At 37.7% G+C, this 8,816-nt stretch overlaps 1 long non-coding RNA gene across 4 annotated transcripts in view; it reads right to left on the bottom strand.

The window, feature by feature from the left end:
* LOC141506201 (uncharacterized) overlaps positions 1 to 8,816 on the bottom strand; it is a 54,243-nt gene that overhangs the window by 26,138 nt on the left and 19,289 nt on the right. For 2 of the 4 annotated variants that reach the window (XR_012473798.1, XR_012473796.1), the window contains exons 3-4: positions 6,062 to 6,267; positions 2,602 to 2,734 (exon numbers count right to left, since the gene is read on the bottom strand). This is a non-coding gene — a long non-coding RNA (uncharacterized LOC141506201). Of the gene's footprint in view, positions 1 to 657; positions 712 to 2,601; positions 2,735 to 3,662; positions 3,878 to 6,061; positions 6,268 to 8,816 lie in introns of all 4 variants that reach the window. The other 2 variants (XR_012473799.1, XR_012473797.1) reach the window with 2 other exon arrangements.

The following is an 8,816-nucleotide window of genomic DNA, read 5'->3' as shown; positions in this document are numbered from 1 at the left end:
AAACAAAAGAACAAAACACCAGGCAAATATATCATTTTACTCAGCCCACAGTTTTGATCCTTTTAGGATGTGACATATTGCTTGAATGAGCATAAATCCCCTCTTATATTCTGTCCATCTAGCTGACATCTGACCGAGATATAACAAAATGATGATAATAATAATGATGATGATAAAGTTGGACTATGCCCAAGGGGACAACCTGTACATATCCTTGGATCTTCACCTTCATTATTATCTTCATCATCATATACTCTCTACCAACTAGATCAGACTTTGTATAGGGGAGGGAAAAGAAGAACAGAGTTCCCAAATCTGCCAGAAGATCTCTTAGCTTTGGCTTGGTCCTTAGCACACCCTCCCCTCCTCCAGCAAATCTATATATTAAAAAAAGTTTACCTCAATTCTATTATGGCTGATCCTGTGCTGGATTCTGTGTAGTGTTATCAAGAGGCAAAAGATTCATTTCCTGTCCTAGGGGAACTTAGAACTTTTGGGGGAACAGAATTTCATATATATAAATAATACATAAATAATAAATAATATATAATAACTCCTAGTCCAATGCTCTTTCCCCTCTACATAGCTTCCAGTATGAATAGAAGGTGGAAAAAGCATTCAATTTGAAATAGAGAACTTGGGTTCAAATCTACTTACTATTGTGTGATCTTGAATAAAGACATTTAATCTTTCTGAGCCTCAGTTGCCTTTCTGTAAATCAAGAGGGCTAGATTAGGTGACCCTTAATTTCCCTTCCACCACTAAATCTATGAGCCTATAATAAGGCATTTTGTCATCTAAAATGACCACAGGGAAGAAGTTGGCATGATTTCAGTTATCTCTATGCTTTTTTCTCCAATAATGGCACAGCTCAGGCACAAGCCCTTATCACCACATGCTTACACTATTGCAAGAACCTGTCAGGTGGTCTTCTTGCCACCCCAGCCCATTCTCCACTCAGCTGTCAAACTGATCTTCCAAAAGTGAAAATATGATCATGTCACCCTCCTATTACAAGCTCCTGTCACTATATCACCTCTAGGATCAAATATAAAATCCTCTATTTGACTTACAAAGCCTTTCATAACCTAGTTCCCTACCTTTCCAGCCTTTTTGTTCCTGGGACTCTGGGATCTGGTGACACTGGCCACTGAAGAAGACAATCCATCTTCAGACTCCAAGAATTTTCACTGGCTGTCCCCCTCTCTGTTCACTTCCACCTCCTGGCTTCCCTGACCTCCTTCCAGTTCTAGCTCAAATCCAATCTTCCATAGGAAGTCTTTGTTAATTCCCCCTTAATGCTAGTATCCTCCCTTTGTTGTTTTTCTCCAATTTATCCTGTCTATAACTTGTTTGTACATAATTGTTTGAATGTTGCCTCTCCTATTAGGCTGTGAGCTCCTTGAGATAAGGAGCCTTCGTATCTTTTGCCTTTCTTTGTATCCCCAATATTTAACATTGGGACTACAACAGAGAAGATATTTAATAAATGTTTATTGACTGCCTTGTTGACTGACATGGGAAGGGAACCTGAGGGGAAGTTACATTTGATTTTCTTAGCTAAAATAGATAGGATGGACAAATGCCATGTGACACTATTCTCCTCAGCCTCCACACCCCACATTCTTCACAAGAGAGGAGAATGGTTTCTGGTTTATTAACATCCACTGCAGTGAGACTCCTGCATGTCACAGGTTCTTAAAATCTCCATTACCAAGTTCCCTTTCTTCTCCACATTTTTAGGTTATGTCTGGTTATTGTCTCCTGCAGTTAAATGTGTCAAGTTCAGTATTTCAGACAATTCCTCCAGGCCCTTTTGGTGGTGAAAGAATTACAGGAGCTCAGAGTTGGAAGAAACTTGAGAGGTCATCTAGTCCAGCCTAGACCTAAGATGGAATCCCCTCTGCAACACCCCTAAAGAGGAGATAACCAGTTTTTACTCTTTCCATTTCAGTGACGTGGTCCCCCAAATGACCAATTAACTAAAGCAAGTACAAGAATAGCACCGGGAAGAATAAAATAATATTACTCATAGTCCACATTTAGCACTTTATGAATTACAAAGCACTTTACATGTTACCTTATTTGATCCTCACAACAAAGCTGTGAGTTTAATGCTATTCTCATTCCCATATAGATGAGGAAATGGAAGCTGAGAACATGACTTGTCCTAAGTCTTACTGACTCATGTGAAAATGGGTGTGTAGAGGTGAGGCTAGATTCTTTGCTCTTCTCTCTGAGATTGAATTTCTAATGAACTGAGATTCTGAAAGGGGTGGGGGGTAGGGAATGGGAGTAGGAAGTTGAATTTATTTTGTAATTCCCTTTGGAGAAAACTTTGCCTCTGCTCAACTCCATATCTTACTACTCTGACTATTACAGTTCTTTGTACATAATAGACTTATTGAATGAATATATGATTATATGCCTGCCTCTTCCAATGTCTTTCCAAATCTTCAAATTCTAATGTATGTTATGGAGGGATTTCCTCCCCAGGTTGACTTTTAACAAATTAGATATTGGGGCTTAAGGAGATCCATGTTCCTAAGGAGACAATAATGCAAATCAAATGAAATTGTAACAGATATTGATGCTACTTACCAGCATAGCAGTCCAAGGGCAAATAATAGCATTTCTGAAGACAAGTCACCCTTGATCAGCAGGTAAGTAAGAGTAGGCAGCAGCTGTTGTCTTGACATGTTGTTACCTGGCACAGTCAGATCAAGTTTCTACTCTGAAGAAAGGGAACAAATAATAAAGAGATTTTACCTATTGAAGCCCATGCTCCTCCCAAAGCTGGTGTAGCATCTATATTCCTTAGTTCTCAGAAGTACCTTCGAAAAGAACTTCCCCACAATATAACTCAAAGAGGACATGTCCCAGGGTGAGGGACTCTAGGAAAGAGATTCATACCTTAACTTGCCTAGGAGAAGTTGCAATTGGAGGCTGCTGGAGAAAAAACAGAGGGAGAGAATAATAATTGCATTATTTTATATATATATATATTTTTCATTTTTTCCCAATCACATGCAAAAACAACTTTTAACATTCATTTTTTATATTTTGAGTTCCAAATCGTTTTCTTCTTCCCTTCCCTCTAATTGAGAATGCAAGCAATTTGATATAATTTATACATGTGCAGTCATGTAAAACATTTCCATATTAGTCATGTTGTGAAAGAAAACACAGATAAAACAAGGAAAACAAAGTTTTAAAAAACATGCTTCAATCTGCATTCCAACTCCATCAGTCCTAAAACTGACTCCATCAGTTGTTTCTCTGGGGTAGATAACATTTTCCATCATAAGTCCTTTGGATTAGTCTTGGATCATTGTATTGCTAAGAATAACAAAATCATTCATAGTTGATCATTGTATAACATTGCTGTTACTATGTACAGTGTTCTTCCAGTCCTATTCATTTCATCTTATATCAGTTCATGTAAGTGTTTCCAAGTTTTTTTGAAAGCATCCTGTTCATCATTTCTTGTCACACAATAGTATTGAATCACAATGATATACCACAACTTGTTCAGTTGTTCCCTAATAGATGAGCATTCCTTTGATTTCCAATTCTTTGTCACCACTAGAAGAGATACCACAAGCATTTTTGTACATACAAGTTATTTTCTTTTTTGTATTTTAACTCTTTGGGATACAGACCTGGTAGTAGTATTGCTGGATCAAAGGGTATGAACAACTTTATAGCCCTTTGGGCATACTTCCAAATTGCTCTTCAATAAATCAGTGTAGAACTCCACCAATAGTTCATTAATGTCTCAATTTTCCAACATCCCTCCAACATTTGTCATTTTCCTTATCTTCTTAGCCAATCTGATAGGTGTAGGGATACCTCACAGTTATTTTAATTTGCATTTCTATAATCAATAGAGATTTAGAGCATTTTTATATGACTATAGATAGCTTTGATTTATTCATCTGAAAACTTCCTGTTCCTATCCCGATATGTTCATATTCCATATACATTTATCAATGGGGGAGTAATTCATATTCTTATAAATTTGACTCACTCCTCTATATATTTGAGAGATATTATCAGAGGAACACAATAAAGTTTTTTCACAATTATGATTACTGATTATATATTTCCCTCCATCCTATTTCCCCCTTTTATTCTACCCTCTCTCTCCTTTAACCCTGTCCATCCTCAAAAGCATTTCTACTGCCTCCCCAAATCCATCCTCTCTTCTATCATCTGTGCCCCAACCCCTACTCTTATTCCCTTCCTCTCCTACTTTCCTGTAGGATAAGGCAAATTTCATACCCAACTTAGTGTGTATACTATTCCAGTTCCAATGAAAGTAAGATTGAAGGACCCCTTCCCACCTTTGAAGTACCTCCTCATCTCTCTAGTCTTTTCCTCCACTGTAGAAGCTCTTCCTCATCTTCTATGTCAGCTAATTTACCTCATTTCACCTCTCTTCCCTTCCTTCTCCCAATATAGTCCTTTTTCACCCCTCCCCCCCTTTTTGCAAGGCAATGGGGTTAAGTGGCTTGCCTAAGGCCACACAGCTAAGTAATTATTAAGTGTCTGAGGTCAGATTTGAACTCAGGTACTCCTGACTCCAGGGCCAGTGCTCTATCCACTGTGCCACCTAGCCACCCCCAATCACCCCTTCTTTTTTTAAGATGTTATCTTTTAACATTTTTTGTGCCTCCTTTACCAAGCCACTCTTTTTTTCATTGTTTTCCTGCATCACTCTCATTTCTTTCCCAATTTTTTCCTCTACCACTTTTAATTCATTTTAAAATCCTTTCTGAGCTCTTCTCAGAATTCTTTTGAGACCTGAAACCTGTTCACATTTTTTCTTTGAGGTTTTGGATGTAGCCATTTTGACTTTGTCTTCTGAGTTTATATTTTGATCTTCCCTATCACCATAGTAATTTTTTATGGTCATATTCTTTTTTTGCTTTTGGGTTTTTTTTGTTGTTTCTTTTTTGTCATTTACTTATTTTCTAATCTGTTTCTTGACTTTTAACTTTATATTAAACTAGGGTTCTAGTTCGGAGTGCAAGAGACACTGTTCCAAGCTTTAGGTTTTTTTGTGCATCTGTTTTCAGAGCTAGTTCTGGGGATCTGTAAGCTTTCAGTTCTTCCAACATGCTGTGACCTAAGGAGATGTATTTTCTGGATTGTGCTCTGGTCTGTGGGCAAGTACAAGTACTTTTATCTGCCCTGGAACTGAGATCAGGGTCCCTGCTTCCCTATGCCACAAGCTCTGGTGCACTAAATGTTCTCCTCACCTTGGGACTACAACTTGGATCCATGTATCGGCAATGCAACAGAGTCTTGCACCCAATTCCAACAAAGGAGCCCCTATAATCTCCTTTTGGCTAATTGTCCAAACCCTTTACTGTCTATGGGCTAAAAATTTCAGAAACTGCTGCTGATGATTCAGTTATACCCTTAAGGCCTGATGCTAACTTTTGCTGGGATGGCCTGTACTGAACTGCATTCCACTCTCACCCTGATATGACAGACCTCTCCTGACCACTTTACAATTATCTTTGACTACAAAAATTGTTTCACCCCATCTATTGATTGGTTCTGTCATTTCAGAATTCATTTTGAGGCATTATTTTAAAGTTGTTAAGAAGGGAATTTGGAGAGGACAGGTGAGTCCCTCTTTTCTCTCTCATTTTCAGCATTCATTTTTAAAAAATAAATTTTATTTATATGTTTCTTTCTTATATCATCTACACTTCCCAATATGTCACTACCCTGGTTCCTTCCAGAGAGCCTTATTTGGTAACAGAACTTTAAAAGAAAAATGTTTGCCAAAATTAGCTAACATACTAAAAATGTGTAGTACCCTATTCAGAATTCCATTTCCTTAGTCCTTTATTTCTAAAAGTATTAGAGGAAAGTGTTTTCTCATATCTCTTCTTTGAGGTTGTTGGAGTTGGTTCTAAAGCCAGCACTCTCTTAATTCTAGGTTCAATACTGAGAAGAAATGAAGGACTCAAAAATCTAGGAGTAACAAAAGGAGATTTACCATTCCCTAACCCAGAAAGGATATTCAACAAGGAAAGTTCTTAACTTTTCTCAACATAGCCACTGATCATCAAGGCAGGGTATGGTGAAAAAGACTTGGTCACTTCTGTGGTCTTCTGAAGTTTATCGAGTCAGAGGGGTTCAGATTTCTTGAGGGTAGGACTTTATACTCTTAGGAGACAAGGAAGCTGGTTCTGGGAAGCTTGGATCAATGAGATCTCTGTCTTCTTTTAGGGAAAGTAACACTTCTTGCTGGAAAGAAAGAGGAGAAATAGGTCTGACCTATGTTGTTGGAGAAACATTGGTACTATAACAAAGACCAAGATTATTCCCTATAATTTTGAAGCATTTGATTTTAATTTTTGATCTCAGGTGGTTCCCTGTAGTTGGAATATCCTCCCTCCTCCTTTGTACTTGTTGAATGACAACCTGTCTTTTATCTTGTTCATTTCCTATCTACTTCATGAAACCTAGTCTAATCTCTCCCACCAGTATAGGCAATGCCTTCTCCCCTCAGATCTCACAAGGTACTTCATTTTGCTCATCTTTAAGGTGTGCATAATGGATTAAAATATATTGTAACAATCTCTGTGTGTCTTTCTCCCTACTAGAGGGTAAGTTTAATTGAAGACAGGAAATTTGTCTTAGTTAATTTTTTTTCCCTTTTCACATAGTAGGCACTTAATAATGTGTTGAATGGATACATACATAAATGAATGAATGAACTGGTAGTACCCAGTTCTCTTAATTACAAGTTCTGTAGGGTTTTTTCGGAATACATTTCTTTCCCATCTTTGTCTGAGAAATCCTTAACTATCCTTTAAAATAGTGGTTCTTAATTTGGGATCCATGATAGATTACAAGTGATCTGTGATTAGAATTTTTTTAATGTCTTGATATAATTGACTTCTGGGGCACCTAGGTGATCCAGTGAATGGAGTATTGGCCTGGAGTCAGAAGGACCTGCATTCAAATCTGAACTCACATACTTGACCTTGAGCAAGTCATGTAACCCCATTGTTCCACAAAAATAAAGAAAATATATAATTGTTTCCTTTATAATGTAAGTTTTGTTTTATGCATTTAAAAATTATTCTGAGAAGGGATCCATAAGCTTTGCCAGATAACCAGTGGGATCCATGTCACATAAACAAACAAACAAATAAATAAATAGAGAGAAAGATAAACAGATAAATAAATATGCCCCTGATCTAGATAGTACGTAAAGTCCTTTTCTACTCTGCTTTCTAAAATATCATCATAAAATTATAGTTCATATATTTAGAATTGAAAGAAATATCAAAGGTCATTTGGTTCAATTCTTCTTCCCATTTTACAGTTGAAGAAACTGAGATCTAGATAGGTTAAATGATTTATCCATAATCACACAGATAGTAAATAGCATAGTCAAGATTTGAGCCAGAGTCTCTGACTCTATCCTCTGACCCCAGTGAGTGAATGGAAAGACAGGTAAAAGTGACTACTGGTGGATCTAGCTAAAACTGGGGGCTAAAGGTGAAAGGTAGAGGTTAGGGAGACAGTAATCTAGATATTTCTCCTTCATATTTCTCCATTCCTAAGAACAGTGGCATTCTTTTGCTCGTACTCATGGAGAGCCCAAGTTATTCCATTCTGATCCATGAATTATTGATATTCAGTTTAATACTCTAGTCTCTAAGTGCTTCCCAAACATAGAGAAACCCACGAGATTCTTTAGGCAGGCAATAAAGAGTTAGTACCAGGAACCTATTACTCCAGAAATAAAATGATAATTGTCACAAAAAGAATATTCTCCCCTAGGACTTGGGGTAGAATGTCCTAAGTGTGGTCCTTTTCATATACTGTAGGCCTATACTTCTCTATACTTCATTTCCCCCCAATCTGATCCAACCCAGCAGGCATCTCTTGAGTCCCTACTAAGTGCCAGGCATTGTCTGTCCCAGCAAATGCTAGGAAAATAATCAAGGGAGTTTATACTCTATTGTGGGGGGGATGGTGTTAAGACATGTAAAGTATATACAACATAAATTGGGAAGGAAGAAGAGTATATTAACAGTTAAAGGGATCAAGAAAGGCTTCCTGGAAGAGAAATCATATGAGCTAAACCTGGAAGGAAGCAAACCCTCACAGGGTTATTGGAAGGGAGGATCAAATGAGATAATGCAAAACACTTTGTAACAATAAAGTACTATATTAATGTAGGCTATTATGATTTCCGTACCAACATTGCTGGTTTGGCTTAGCCCTAAAAGGTTTAGAGCTGAAAAAGACCTTAGAGACCAGATCATCCAACTCTGTCATTTTTCAGAGGAAATAACTGAGGTCCTTATATAGGAAACAATTTGTTCAAGGTCACAAAAGTGAGCTAGGACTCCAACCTGTGTTTCTTGACTCCCAAACTAGTGCCTGCTCATAACACCAGCTATGTACCACAGGCACTGTACTAAGTGGCTACTGGGGAAAGTCTCATTTGGAATCAACCCTCCCCCTTCTTTTTGATGATTGTTGAAGAAGTTTTTAGTCTTGCTCTTCAACCCAGAGAAAACTGTAACATCCTTCCTTGTTGATGGGCAATCCAGTCAAAAATTGGAAACAGTTGCCCTTCTTTTAAGAGTATTGGGAGTGAACTGGGCTCAGTGTGAGGGAAGAAACAATGATATCCTGGCACTTGGAAGAAAAAAAGAATTCAGCTTCTGAAGAACGCCTCTCTGATCATGGGAATGGAAGTCTGAAGTCTGCCTTTCAAGTTCATTGATGCGTATTAACATTTCCGAAAAGTCCCTTCCTTTGAAGTATATTAA

The sequence above is a fragment of the Macrotis lagotis genome, chromosome 1 (genome assembly GCF_037893015.1).
Source record: "Macrotis lagotis isolate mMagLag1 chromosome 1, bilby.v1.9.chrom.fasta, whole genome shotgun sequence".
NCBI classification, from domain to species: domain Eukaryota; kingdom Metazoa; phylum Chordata; class Mammalia; order Peramelemorphia; family Peramelidae; genus Macrotis; species Macrotis lagotis.
This window is presented reverse-complemented; position numbering and strand designations above follow the sequence as displayed.